This window comes from Protopterus annectens, chromosome 8.part0 (genome assembly GCF_019279795.1).
Source record: "Protopterus annectens isolate FY-2018-M chromosome 8.part0, PAN1.0, whole genome shotgun sequence".
Taxonomy (NCBI): Eukaryota; Metazoa; Chordata; order Ceratodontiformes; family Protopteridae; genus Protopterus; species Protopterus annectens.
Genome location: NC_056741.1, coordinates 1643789762 through 1643805305, shown reverse-complemented (window position 1 = coordinate 1643805305; position 15544 = coordinate 1643789762). Strand labels below are relative to the sequence as shown.

Below are 15544 nucleotides of genomic sequence, written 5' to 3'. Positions count from 1 at the left end.
TATTACATCATAATACAATAGTATCTGAACCTCAGTTACAATCATTGTGGAACATATAGGCTTTATTACACAATAATAGGTTCATAGGTTCATACTAGGCTATCTGCCCTAGGGCATTTATAAGCCTAGCCAGAATGTGTTTGGCTTTCACCACCCATTTTAAATTTATTTTGCTATGCCCTTTTTCGAGGTTGGTATACTGTGCCTCTGTCTAACAGTGACACAGAAGTGATACCCGGGGTAAACCTACGATCTCCCATCCACTCATCAAGATTCCTCTCATCAAGATTCCTCTTGAAGAGAGTCAATGAGGGACTCTGCCTAACCTGGACTGGGATTTTATTCCAGAGTGAAGGGAGCCTCTGGGTTATGAATCTGTCCCTCCAGCATGTCCTATTTATTTCAGTGCTGAGGTTCAAGTCTCTCGAGAGCGTAGCTCGATGGGATTTGGATTTTCTGAGGTGCAGCATGTCCATTAATTCCGGGTTGGACATGGCTTTATACGTCAGGCACAGATCGCCTCTGAGCAGGCGGTATGCCACTGAGTAGAGCTGGAGTTTCTTTAACCGGGCAGCATATGGCATCTGTTTGAGCCCTTTGATCCTCTTGGTGAGGTACTTTTGGGGTCTTACCAGTTGCTGCAGGTGTCTGGTAAGGTACATCCCAAAAGGGGCATTGTACTCAATTATGGGCCTGATGAAGGATGAGTAAAGAGGCATGATGACTTCCCCTGATCTAGATGTGAATCCCTTCATGATTAGCTGGGCTATATAAAATGTTTTTCTAACCACTTTGGCCACGTGGTTGTCAAATGAGAGATTGCTATCAACTTGGGTCCCCAGGTCCCTAATTACTTCTTCTGTACTTAATGGATTACCACCTATGTGGTAATTTGTGGGCACTTTGTTTTTGCCAAAGGGGATGACTATACACTTTTTGGCATTTAGCTTGAGGCCATGGCTCTGGCACCAGTTGTCTGTTTCTATGAGGCGCTTTTGGAGGATGCTTGTGTCGGCTGGAGAGTCAATTATGGTACCCAGTTTGCAGTCATCTGCGAACTTGGTCAGCCACAGTCCTTCCGTGTTGGCCTGTACCTCCGAGAAATATATACTGAACAAGAGAGGTCCCAGGACTGAGCCTTGTGGGACACCACTTGTAACTGGTTTGGCGTCTGACAAGGCTCCAGCAATTCTAACCATGTGGGTTCTGTCCTTGAGCCAGTTTGCAATCCATCTAGTGACATAGGGGTTTATATTTAAGCTGGTGAGCTTATCTATAATGCCCGAGTGGGGTATTGTATCGAAGGCTTTTGCGAGGTCCAGGTAGGCTGTGTGGACCACCTTCCCCTCGTCAATGGCCTTGGTGACTGTTTCAAAGAAATCAACCAGGTTTAAGAGGCAGGATCTGCCCTTAACAAAGCCGAACTGGGTAGGATCCAGTGTTTGTAGGTCCCCAATATCTTTATTTATGAGGTCCATGATGATCCTTTCCATAGCTTTGCAGACCTAGCTAGTCAGGCTTATGGGCGATAGTTTCCAGGATCTGTTGTGGCACCACCTTTATGGAGAGGGACCACTGTTGCTGTACACCACTCTTTGGGCACATATCCTGTAGTAAGGCTGAGACTGAACAGTAGTTTTATGTTTGGGTTTAGCTCTTTTTGGAGTTCATGTAGGATGCATCCCAGGACACCATCTGGTCCCACTGATGCTGTGTTTTTTGCTTTGGAGAGGGTGGCTCTTACCTGAGCATCTGAGATGTCAGTGGGCAGCACTCTGCTGGGATAGATATTTGCCCTTTTGGTGGGGAGAGGGGAGAGAAGTTTGTGCTGAACCTGTCAGCTAGGATGTTGGCAATGTCTGTGGGTTCGGTGTATTTTTTGTCATTTTGGACTAATTCTGAGCATATCTGGGAATTACCACCCAGGTTCCTAACATAACTAAAGAAAGCCTTGTGATTATCCTTAGTGTTCTGTGCAATTTTTCTCTCGAAGATGGCCTTAGACAATTTTATGTGTGACCGTAGTTTTTTGCTAATACTGATCAGTGATGCCTTCCCTTTTTGGGATTTTGCTCTATCATTTAGTAGCTTCCTCCTTCTATTGTATAGTTTGTTTATGGCTGGGGTCCACCAGACAGGACGTCTGCCTTTGGAGGATTGGGTCTTGGTTTTATTTGGGATTGCATGATCCATGCATTCCTGAAGGTGTTCATAGAATGCGTTTATAAAGGATTCTGCAGTCTGGGCCGTATTTTCCACAGGCCCGGGGGCTTTGAAGGATTCCACCTCAGTTTTGAGGAGTGTGAAATTTGCTTTAGAGAAGCTTTTCACTGTGGTTTTCTGGGCAGGGGCTGGGGTCGGGATGTGAATATCCAGTGAGATTAGTTTATGGTCTGATCTTACCAGTGAGGGATACACTTCTGGTCTGGAGCATAGAGTCCCCATGTTGGTGATGATCAGGTCCAGTACGTTTTCCCCTCTTGTGGGAGTGGTAACATGTTGTTCCATAGCATTTGAGTTTATAAATTCTGGGAACCTTTGGGCTAGGGTGTTGGAGCTAGAGTAATGCTCCCAGTCTATGTTTGGGTAGTTGAAGTCGCCCAATATAATGGTGTTTGGAGAGACCTTCATATTTTCCAGTGTTCTCAGGAAGGCCGAGTGGGGTTCCTGGGTTTGGGAGGGTGGTCTGTAGCAGGCTATAAACTGGAAGGCAGTTTTACCCACTGGTGGAACAAAAAAGTTTTTTTTACGTCATATTGCAGTAGTTGTAGAGTCCAAGTTATCAGTTTAAAACACTGCAGGCTTTGTTACATCATAATACTGTAATATCACAGCCTCACTTACTATTGGAGTGAAAACACAGACTTCATTACATAATAGTAGTGTCAGAGCCTCATGTTACCATCAGCATGGAACACTAAAGTCATTAAGGCATACAACAGCAGTGAAAGGAGCTTCAGTTTACATCTGCATGGTACATGCAGACTATTGCATCCTGACAGTAGTATCAAAGTCTCAGTTACCATCAGGATAGAACAAACAGTCTTTGTTGCATCATAATACTGTAGTGCATAGCTCTCAAAGGAATCAGGGACACATTCAGAAATAATTAGGGACACTTTTTAAATATTAATTCTATTAGCCTGAGGTGTTGATAGAATAAGAGAATGTAAAAAAGAAGTCTATAACTCTTAATTATTGTCATTATTTATTAAGTGCAATTTACTGCCGTTTCTACAAAATTTACCAGTCTTAGGAGGGATTAAGAAAAACGGAGGTAAAATCTCAGTCAAAATCAGTGACAGTTCAGAGGTATGATGTAATGGCAGAGCCTAAGTTATCAATGGCATGAACAATACGGGCTTTGTTACATCATAACTCTGCAAGCTTTGTTGTATCATAATATAGAAGTGTCAAAGCCTTAGTTACAATCACCATGGAACACTACAAACTTTGTTACATCAAAAACTGTAATAACAGCCTACATTATAAATCAGCATGGAACACTACAGGCTTTATTTCATAACACAGTAGTGTTAGATCATCTGTTACCACTGAAACATAATACTAGAGGGTTTGTTACTTCATAATGCTATAATGTCAGAGCCTCATTGAAAATCAGCATGGAATACTACACACTTTTTTCATACCTCTCAACTGCACAGATTTTTCACAAGAATGTCCAGAGTTTTGCCTCATATTTTTCATCTATTCTTCATAAAATTTTGGTTTTCTGGCAAATCTTTGGCAAAGTATTGAGAACTGAAGTCAGAAAATAATGACAGGCATTTGAGTTTTAGACTTTATACACTTCAGAAAATACATGCTAATGCAAAACCGATATCAACTTTCCATGTTTGCAAAACCAGTATTTAAAAATTGTCCCTATTTTGGGGCCTTTGTACCACCCAATATTTACAGCTTTGTCCAGATTTCTTGCTGCAAGAGGTTGAGAGCTTTGGCTTTGTTATAGGTTCATAGGTGTGTACTAGGCTAATGGCTCAGGGGCCTTTACAAGCCTAGCCCATAGACGTTCCCTGGCATGGTGCTGCCCGTCATTAGTTCCCAGTACCTCTATCAAGTAGAGCCATTGAAGTGATCCCTGGAGTGAACTTTCTATTTCCCATCCACTCATCAAGATTTCTCTTGAAGAGGGCTAGTGAGGTGCTCTGCTTGACATGTATGGGAAGTCTATTCCAGAGCATCGGCAGTCTCTGGGTTATGAAGCTGTCCCTGCAGCATGTTCTGTTGATTGTGGTAATGAGGTTGAGGTCTCTGGAGCGTGTGGTACAGAGGGATTGGGATTTCTTTAGCTGTAGCATTTTTAACAGAGCTGGGTCAGACATGGCTTTGTAAGTCAAGCAGAAATTGTCTCTTAGAAGACGATACGAGACAGAGAAAAGCTGGAGTTTTTTTTTAGTCTGTTCATGTAGGACATGTGTTTAAGGCCTAGGATTCTCTTCTTGATGTACTTCTGTGGCCTCTCCAGCTGTTGCAGAGGTCTAGTGAGGTACATGCCAAATGGGGCATTATACTCTATGATTGGTCTAATGAGGGAAGAGTAGAGAGAAATGTTTACCTCTTTCTTCCTGGATGCAAAACCCTTGGTAATGACATGTGTGACATAGAAGGACTTTCTGACCACAGTGGCAATGTGGTGGTCCAAGGAGAGGTTGCTGTCAACCTTTGCCCCCAGATCTCTTATAACGTCTTCAGTGTTCAGTGGGCTCCCATCGATGTGGTAATTAGTGGGAACTGAGTTTTTCCCAAAGGGGATGATGACACATTTTTTGGCATTAAGCTTAAGGCCATGGTTTCGACACCAGTCATTGGTCTCAGTGAGGCCTTTCTGTAGGATGTCTGCATCACTTGGGGAGTTAATAATGGCTCCCAGCTTGCAGTCATCTGCGAATTTGGTCAGCCAGAGTCCCTCTGTGTTGGCCTGGATGTCTGAGGAGTAGAAGCCAAACAGGAGAGGACCCAGGGCTGATCTCTGTGGGACTCCACTCATGACTGGTCGACAGTCTGACTTGGAGTCCACTACTTTCACACTGTGTGTTCTGTGAGCCAATTTGCAACCCATCTAATGATATAGGTGTTGATGCATAGTTTGGTTTATCAATAATTCCTGAGTGAGGAATGGTATCAAAGGCCTTGGCCAGATCTAGGTAGGCTGTATGAACTGCTATACCTTCATCCACTGCTCTGGCGACCGACTCAAAGAAGTCAACCAGGTTGAGCAGGCATGATCTACCTTTCACAAAACCAAATTGCGCGGGATGTAGTTAATTAGGTCCATGATGAAGTGCTCCACAGTCTTACATATCAGACTCATTAGCCTAATCGGGTGATAATTTCCAGGGTCTGTAGTCACTCCTCCTTTACGGAAAGGGATGACTGTAGCAGTGCGCCATTTGGTAGGGACAAAGCCTGAGGTGATTGTGTGAGTGAACAGAGCACACGGATGTGGTGTCAGTTGATTTTGTAATTCATTTAAAACACTGCCATGGATACTGTTGGGTCCCATGGAAGCTGTAATCTTGGCCTTACACAATGCAGCTTTAACCTGTGCTGCAGTAAACCAGGGTGCCTGGCATTCTTTTTGTATTGAGAGTGGTCCTTTGGGGGGAATAAAGGGGTAAAGTTGGCACTGAATCTGTCGGCCAGTATGTTGGCAATATCTGTTGGCTCAGTATAGGAGGTACCATTGTGCAGTAACTCAGAGCAAATCTGGGTATTGCTATGGAGATTCTTGATATAACTAAAGAAGGCTTTGTGGTTGTTTTTAGTGTCTGCCACAATTCTGCCTTCATAGCTGGCTTTGGAGGTTTTGATGAGGGATCTCAACTTTTTGTTGAGGCTAATGGGACTTCACCTTTTTCTACAGCAGTTTCTTCTTTCTGTTGTAGAGTTTATTAATGGCAGGGGACCACCAGACTGACTTCCTTTTTTTGGAGGAGAGCATCTTGGTTTTGTTGGATATGGCTAGGTCCATGCATTTATGTATGTGTTCGTACAGAGCATTGGTGTATGATCCGGCAGTCGTGCATCTAGTTTCCATTGGCATGGATGCCATGAAGTTAGCCACCACTGTTTTTAGGAGTCCAAAATCAGCTTTGGAGAAGTTTTTCATGGTGAATACCTTTGCGAGGGGTGTGGGTGAGATGTGGAGTTCCATGGTGAATAGTATGTGGTCAGATCTAACCAGGGAGGAATTGACCATTGGTGTAGAGCAACGTTTGCCCATGTTAGTAATAACAAGATCAAGGATGTTGCTTCCTCTAGTGGGGGTAAGAATGAGCTGGTCCAGGGCAATGGAATTGATGAATTCCAGGAAGCGTTGGGCCAGTGCATTGGTGCTGGAGTAGTTTTCCCAGTTGATGGAGGGGTAGTTGAAGTCTCTTAGTATGAGAGTGTTTGGTTGGACCTTGATAGATTCCAGGGTGCTTAGGAATGTGGAGTGAGAGTCTAGTGACATGGCTGGGGATCTATATAGCAGGCTCTCTTCTGGATTGCAGTCTTACCCAATGTTAGTTGTACCTGAAGTATCTCAGATGCATTATGCTGGGCTACTAGTCTGGAGGTGTGCATATCCTTTATGAATATGGAGACACAACCGCCTTTGGAGCTTCAGTCCATGTTTCGGGGCCGAAAGGTGTGGAATGAGTTATATCCTGGTAGCACAGGGGTGCTTTCTGCTGCTTTAAACCAGGTCTCTGTTACAGCACAAATGTTGATGTTCTCTATTTTAAAGAGTGCTTCGAGAGAGTGCATCTTGAGATTTAGACTTCTAGTGTGAGCAGCATGACCTTCAGATTGCATTTATTTATAGCTGTTATGGTGGCAATTTGGTCTTTGGAGTTCTGCCTAAAAAAGGCACTATAGGGGTGGCAAGAGCCTTAGCCAGTACCCAAAAACCCAGGGGTGACAGATGCAGGCCATTTCTGGCAAAGCATCGAGGTCTGTCAATCATGTCATCCCAAGCAGACAGATACTGGATCCCCTTAGAATGACACCAGAAACTTAGCCAATTGTTGAAGTCAATAATTTTTTGTTTGTACTGCGGTATCATTCTGGGTGACGGTAGGATACTGCTCAGGGCTAGTGTCATGCCTGCCTGAACCACATAATCCGAGAGCTCCACCATGTCTCTTTTCATGGAGTTCAGGGAGGTGCATCTCAGGCCATTCACACCCATGACAGAGTCATACTTGTTGTGGAGTGACCTGAGTGCGTGTGTTATGTGTTGGATTCTTGCAACTGATAGACAGCTGACTGTTACCTTCTCCTTATTCAACCTAGTGAGTGGGTCATCTGTGTGCCTCACTATTGAGTCACCTATGATTAGTGTATTGGGCAAGGTGTTTATCCTTAGAGGCTTAGGTTGAGGGGTACACTGTGGAGGTGAGCTATGTGTCCTGTGGTTTGTGGTGTGTTGTGTTGATCGAGTGCATTACTGTCTTGGAGATCTGTGCTGTTTGGGTAAATTTCTATTGAGCGCCTCCATGAAGGTAGGTGTGTGGTTTGTGTTCTTATGCGAGAGCTGTGATAGTGAGTGTTCTGGAGGGCTATACGTTCCATGTGGTGTGGTGCAGGTGTTGACCTTCTCCTCTTCACCAGCTAGTCCACTCTTGGCTGGAGAGTGCATAGCTTCTGATTTGGTGATATAAGTGCATCTGTCACAAGTCTGAGTGTTGGGAGGTAAGAGAAGCGGGTTGTCTGTGTACATGAGGCCATTGATACACTGCCTCAGAATGCCCAAGTGCACCAGGTTAATAGGAGAAAGCACAGGGAACTGCCCTTTAATCATGCCAGGAGGGGTGGTCATAACTACTAAGTACTGGAGCTATTTCCATTACATTATAATACAGTAGTGGCTGAGCCTCATTTGCCATTACCTAGAATATTACAGGCTTTGCTAAATCATAATACAGCCTCTCTTACCATTAGCATGAAACGCAGGGTCTCTTGCATCAAGATACAGTAGAGTAAGAGCCTATGGTTTCTAGTAGCATGAAGCACACAGACTTTGTTACATTATAATACAGTAGTACAGAATTGCAGTTGTGCAAGTAAACTTACCATAACTGTAGATGTTTGAATAAATCACTACTGCTGTAGCCTTGGCTATAGGAGTTATATTTTCCTGCCAAGGATATAACAGCAGGCCAGCATTCCAAAGCCTTTGGCTGCATTCTATGCATGCACAAGATCCCAAGGGAAAAAGTACCTGCCTGGGTGTCATAATTTTCAGGACTTTCTTGTGAACTGAGAAAAGGGAGGCTAGGGTTCGAATAAAAAGGCAGCAAGTATAAACATAAAAGTACTCAATTTTACAATGCAACATAGAAAAATATGGAGGATGGAGGGACTGAACAGCTAGTGCAGCAATAATTTATTCAAATATCTACAATTACATTAATACAGTTGTGCAAGTATACTTATGTTCATTCATTAAATCACAGCTGCAGCAGACTTGTAGGAAATATGACTAGATTACCATAAGCTAGAGAGACTAGAGGATGAATGGGCTATAATGCTTTGTAAAAGAATGTATAGAGGACCAAGTGGCTGTCTCAAGAAAGTTTCGCGAGTCCAACCCTTTTCTATAAAATCATAGAAGAAGCCAAGTTCCTGGTAGAATAAGCCTTGACCCTGCCTGGAATTATCTTACTATGGTTGGAATACAAAAAATAGCAAAAAAACAACCTATGTCACAAGATGGGTTGCCAACTGGCTCACTGACAAAACCCACATTGTAAAAGTAGCAGACTCCAAATCCGACTTCAGACCAGTGACAAGTGGAGTACCACAGGGTTCAGTCCTGGGTCCTCTCCTGTTTGGTATCTACTTCTCTGAAATACAGGCAAACACAGAAGGTCTTTGGCTAATGAAGTTCGCAGATGACTGCAAATTAGGAGCCATAATTGAAACTCCTAACGATGTGGACATCCTACAAAAGGGCCTCACTGACACAGATGCCTGCTGTCAAAGCCATGGCCTCAAGCTCAATGCCAAAACATGCATTGTCATCCCCTTTGGTAAAAACTCTGTACCCATGAACTACCACATAGGTGGTAGTCTACTTAACACCGCTGTGATAAGAGAACTTAGGACACAGGTGAACAGTAGTCTCTGCTTTGATAATCACATCGCCACAGTAGTCAGGAAATCCTTCTACATGGCACACCTCATGACAAAAGTTTTCTCATCCAGGAGAAAAGAGGTCATTGTTCCCCTCTACTTATCACTCATTAGACCCATTATAGAGTACAACGACCCTTTTGGTATGTACCTGACAAGACATCTACAACAACTGGAAAGGCTGCAGAAATACCTCACAAAGAGGATCACTGGCCTGAAACAGATGTCCTACGCAGACAGTCTCAAAAGATTCTAGCTTTACTCCATCACATATCGCCTACTCAGAGGCAATCTCTGCCTAACATACAAAGCTATGCCAACAAACCCAGAGCTGTTGGACATGCTCCACTTAAAGAAATCCCAATCCCTCCAAGCTACAGGTCTAGGAACCTAAACCTTGTCACCACAATAAACAGTACATGCTGGAGGGATAGATTCCTGTCCCAGAGACTTTTCATACTCTGGAACAAAATACCTATGTATATCAAACAAAGCTCCTCATTAGCACTCTTCAAGAAAAATCTTGATGATTGGATGGGAAATAGGAAATTCACCCCAGGGATCACCTCTGTGGCTCTGCTCGACAGGGGCACAGGAAAATAATTTTCTTGGGTGGCGAAAGCCAGGGTACCTTTTTGGCTGGGCTTATATAAGGCCCTAGGGCCAATACCCTAGTACCTACCTATGAACCATCTGGATAAACAGCTGTTCAGCTTTTGCGAAAAATTTAGCTCTATCAAGATCGTACCAGAGCTGTCCGTGTAAGACCAGAGAATGAAAAATCCTTACTCTCTCATTTTTATATTCTGGAAAGAAGACAAGATAGATAGATGGACTGACTTAATGCAATTAACTCCAGAACCACTTTAGGCCTAAATGAAGGATTTGCCCCTAAGAAAACCCTATCTTTATGAAATGCCAAATGAGGCTGACCCACCATAAGACAGTTCAGATACTGTATCACAGATGTCAGAGAAATAAGTCATACTATTTGCCAAGTCATGAACCTTAAGACAGCCCAATGAGCTGTTTCAAAAAGAACCAGCTTTAATATTCCCCCAAACAAAGTTTAGATCCCTAGTAGATGTCAGGTGTTAAGCATGTAGACAATGTCACTCCCCCTTCAAGAACAACTTAATTAAAAATGCTTTAAAAGGGGAGGATCTGGGGGCAGACATACTGCAATGGCTGAGAGATGAACCCTGATGGAAAAATAAGAAAGACCGTAGGGCAATAACTCACAAATGTTGCAAAACCAGTGTTACAGAAGCCCTGAAAGAGCCCTAGTTCTATGTACAGCACAAGCTAGATAATCATGCCCATTTATTGATATACAATTTCCTAGTAGTAGGTTTCTATGCCTCTTAACACCTACTGCACATCCTCAGAAAAATGGGGCCTACAAAGTATCAAAATTGAATCTTCCAGGTACTCGGTTGTAATAGTATCAACTTGAACATATCAAACACCTGCAGTCTTGTATAAGTTGATCCATTCTGTAAGGAATTATGTAGTAACTGCCCATGGCCAATTCCATAAGAAGAGAGAACCACTGCTGTTTGGGACAGAAGGGAATCTCAAGAATGATTTTTGGAAAGTTGTCCTGAATCTTCAAAATAACCCTGAACAGTGGAAAGAGTGAGAGAGTATACAGTCTCAGTGAATGAAAAAGCATTTTTTTTAGGCTTAATTGCAAGTAATCCTGGAAATAATTTCTTCAGTTGTCTGTCTGTTTTGACTGGCAGTTAAGAGATCTACCAGAGTAGTTCCCCACTGCTGGGTCCAATCGTGGAAGACCCTCTCATTCAATTTTTATTCATGAGGGTCTCCTGGTCATGCTCATGCTGTCTGCCACAACATTTTGCTCTGATTGCAGGAAGCTTGGGGGGGGTCAGATTGTATTGAACTGCTGCCTTATAAGCCATAGCTTATACATGGTTTAGCAAGACAGATAGTCACAAGATCACATACAAAAGAGTGTCCAAAATCCAGCACAGTTGACTTTCTACCCCAATGCACTTTCCTTACTAGCAGCATCAGTGGTTGCAAAGTTTTCCCCAGTGAAACAGTCAGCTCATAGCATAAACCATTGGTTGCCACAATCATCTGTAAGCAGTGGTCAGATAAGGCTCTCAGATCAATGGAGACTAAGCTGAAGACCTGGAAGTCGACTGAATAGAAAGCACAAGAGTTCAAGGAGTAAGCCAGGGCTCTAGCACTCCAGGAAGAAGAGGAAGTAGGTGGAGTCGAAGAATGGCAGCCCCTCAAAACAGCATGTGTAAGGACTATAGACCAGATATGTGGCCCAGCCAGATAAGGAAGCAAGGTACATAAGGAAAGCTGGCAGTGGAATGCAGAAGTACAGAAAGTCATCAAAAGACAGAAGAAATGCAGGAAGAAGTGGGAGATAGAAAAAAAAAGAGACAAGCCAAGCTAAGCAGAAATATTGGTCGACTAACAAAGGGGCTGACAGAAGAGTTGAAATAGCAAAGAACAAGGCATCACAGGCACTTCAGTTTCCAAAAGTTGACTCAGTAAATGGTACAAAGAAACTGTCAGGTTGCAAGGCAAAGAAAAATAAAGAAGAAAGTCGGACACTCTTCATAAAGGATGCCACAACAACCTGCTCACTGGTCCACAGGAAATCAAAGCCAGATAGAAGGAGCACTTCGAGCAGCTTCTGAGTGAAGAAAAGTCCTCAGAAGGAATGCTCCAAACACAGTATACAATGAAAATGAAAAGAAGCCTACCATAGAAGAAGTAAGAAGCAGGATCAGATGAGGTCACATCAGATATGATCCAGATGTTGGGTGAGATTGGGGAGCATAGGCTCCTCATGATGGAACTCATAGCAGTGCAGAGAAAAAGGCGTATCCCAGATGACTGGAGAATAAGTATATTAGTACCAGTGTACAAGAACAAAGGGGACATCCACAACTGTGGACAGTATAGGGGTATCAAACTCCTGTCACACTGCATGAAAGTTCCTGAGAAGGTGACTGATAAATGAATATGCCGAGTAGTAGAAAGTAAAATGGGAGATGAACAGTTCAGATTCAGATCAGAATGCAGCACAATCTGATGTTTACAGTAAGGCAAGTAGTTGAGAAGAAGCTTGGGATGAGGAAGGAGTCCAACTGGGCATTCCTAGACTTGTAGATATGACAAAGTCCCAAGAAAGCAGATTTGGGCAGTCCTGCAATGGTTGGAAGTCCCAAAAACATTGGTAGAATTAGTGTAGGCTATGCTCAAAGACCCAATGACTCAAGCACCGATAGTGTTTGGTGTTACAGAGGGGTTCCTAGTCAGAGTGGGTGTGCATCAGGGTTCACCTCTGAGCCCACTGTTGTTGATGTGCATCAGGGTTCACCTCTGAGCCACTGCTGTTGATACTAGTGATGGGCTACATTAGCAAACAGGTCAGAAGGGACAGAACAAAGTTGCTGTATGGAAACAATGTGGCATTACAGGCAGACTGAGAAAGAACTTCAAGCAAAGGACAGGTAAAGGGAATGCAAAATTGAAGGCACATGGGCTGAAACTGAGTACAAAAAAGACAGTTGTAATAGCAGCAAATGGGGGAAATCTGAAGAAACTTAGAAATGAGATAGAAGGGAAAAGACTGGAACAAGTTAACAGTTTTAAGTATCCGAGATGAGTGGTTGATGCATACCACTCAGCTGTCCAGATCTTCGCAGAATGTCTCAATTTGAAATATATTTGGTCTGTTCCCCATAAAATCTTTGTTTTTCTGGAAAATTGCTGGGGTGATCCAGGGAAGTCACTAAATTATGATGTACATTTCTGTTTCTGATTTCATACCCTTTCAAAAATGCATGCTAAGACAGATCTTGTTATTCTAGCAAATGTTTAAGTTTATAAGAGCCACAATTAAAATCAGTCCCTATTTTTGGGCCTTTGGCCCTACACTACATCAGGCTTTGTCCAGATTTCTTGCACTAACAGGTTGACAGGTATGAGTTGATGAGAAGAGAAATCTAAATGAGGAGGTCAAAGCTAGAATCAGAGGGGATGCATCCAAATGGCACAGAGTGTCAGGTGTAGTGTATGACAGAAGAATGCCAAAGAAACTGAAAAGTAAAGTGTATAAATCAACCGTGTGACCAGTACTACCATATGGTACAGAAACTAGGCAATAAAGGAAGCTAGAGGTGATGGAGATGCACAATATGGTACAAATGAAGAAATAAGGACATTCTGGGCACATGTGCAGGAAGCAGAGGATAATCTGGTGAAGATTTGTGACAGAAAGAAGGCAAGAGGAAAGAAGGGTGTCTAGCAAAGAGATGGATGGATTGCATGGCAGAAGACCTGCAAACAGTCAAGCATGACTGTTGAAGAGGGTAGGAGAGTAGCACTTAAAGAAAGATGGCGACAATTGACTCAATACTCAAGCCTATGCAGAAAATGGGAAAAAGTGGGCTGATGATGATGCCAATACCTAGTCTGCAAAAAGGTAAGTTCTGGTATCCCCCTGTTTATGTACCACATCACTATGGTGTTGGCTATAATGACTAGCAGAAATCCTAGCTGGATACTACAGAGAGAGATTTAAGGGCAGTTATTATAGCCAACATCTCCCTGACATTTATGTATTTTGTTCTGTCCTGTTTGTTCCACAGACACAACTGCTGGAGTTTTCAGAGAAGGGCGAAGGAAAGGGAAGACCAGGATTCAAAGATATCTCAACTCTCCACAACAGTAATTCTCTCTCTCTTTACAAAGCCCAGTCCTAGAAACAAAGTCAGGGGGTGAAGATGTTTGGCAGTGCTCATCTCAAAAAAACAGTCATTCGTTTTTTCTCATATGCAGTCTGACAAAGGGAATCATTAGAATTACAATGCCATGAACTCTAAAATCCTGAGAAAATCTATGGCTGAAGTCTTTGGATGGAAAAGTTCAGAAATGGTTCTAGATATAAACCCACTTTTTCTTGTGGAATAAAAGCCTTTTGAATGGTTGTGTCCATATGGCAACCTAGAATCTCTATCTACTGTGAAATAATGAAAGAGGATTTTTGCACATTCACTTAGAAGTGTAGGGTGAGGTGTTGGTTTCTTACTCAATTAAGTGACTCCTGACATTTTGAAAAAGACTCTAATAAACAAGCCATTATGTGAACACCCTACAGACTACAATGGGCTATTAAAGAAGCTAAACACTTGGAAAATACCCTTGGAGTAAAATATAGTCTAAAGGGTAATGTAGAGAACTGAAAGCATAACCCAGACACAGAGAATCTTAGAAAGTACCTGAACTATATAGTAATAGGAATGTGATGACAAACATCTTTAAAATCCAGGGTTACCAAAAAACTAAGAGGACTCTGAGATATTAGGTTTGAAAGGGCAACATTCTGAACTTTGGAACTGTCACAAACTGGTTGAGAAAGGAGAGCTTCAAAGCTGATCTCAAAAAAAAAATGTCCTTCTTTAGCACCATACAATTTCTTGAATAAAAACTTTTTCCTATCTGGTTTGCATTGACTTTATTACTCACACAAATAGCACAAGCTGAATGACTTGAGGAAATAGGGAAGCTTGATTTGGAGAAAGTGAAGGAATACCTGGAAAGGACAGTGAGACTCCTGCTGCCATCTGTAGCTCCTCTAAATTACATTCAGATCTCATTTGTCTGTGACATCTTGTTGCCAAAGAGGAAAGGTGGTACAGTGGGTGGTTGCCTCAACAGTCATTCTGAAATAATGGACTGTCCTTTAGCTGGGGGGTTCTCGCCTTCTTCTTTGAACCTCCCTGGCAATTTTGACTGAAAGTCTGCTTTCTAACCCTTGTGGAGATGGCTTGTTGTACTTTATGTAAAAAAGATCTAGAGTTTGAGAGAAATTTTCTTTTCAGACTGGGGAAAAAAGGGTTGAAAAATCTGTGCAACCCTCTGAATTCGTTTCTCTCTTTCATCAAATTGTTTCAGGACCTAAATAACAGGGGGCCCAAATAATACTTCCTTACCTAAACAATGATTTAAAATTTCAGCTTTGACATCTTCAGAAAATTTAAAGAATGGTTACTTGGGGAAAAAAAGCAAATAAAGAATTCAGAGCAGACTTGTTTTTTGATGACTAGCAATATGAGGAACATAACTGTCAGCTTTCAAAAGATGCCAACAAATCTTTTAATATGTGAGATTAGTAGTTGAGAAATCCAAAAGAGAAAAACTACAGAAGAATAAATTAATTGTTTTTACAAGTCTGTCAAAAGCTTTCCATCCTTGTCAGAATAAGACAGATTAGCATTAACTAAATTTCTTGCTGTAGATGAATTAGAGACAAACTGCAGCAGGGTCAGATCTGGGATGAGAATATTAATATTTACCAGACTGTATGACTGCCTTTTTCAGGTTAACTGTCAGGCATACTGCAGGT

The 15544-nt window shown here is 42.4% G+C and overlaps 1 protein-coding gene across 1 annotated transcript in view; it reads right to left on the bottom strand.

Annotated features, from left to right (window-relative positions):
* Positions 1-15544, bottom strand: part of GLB1L2 (galactosidase beta 1 like 2) — a 2046079-nt gene that overhangs the window by 1883926 nt on the left and 146609 nt on the right. The gene's annotated exons all lie outside the window — the stretch shown is intronic.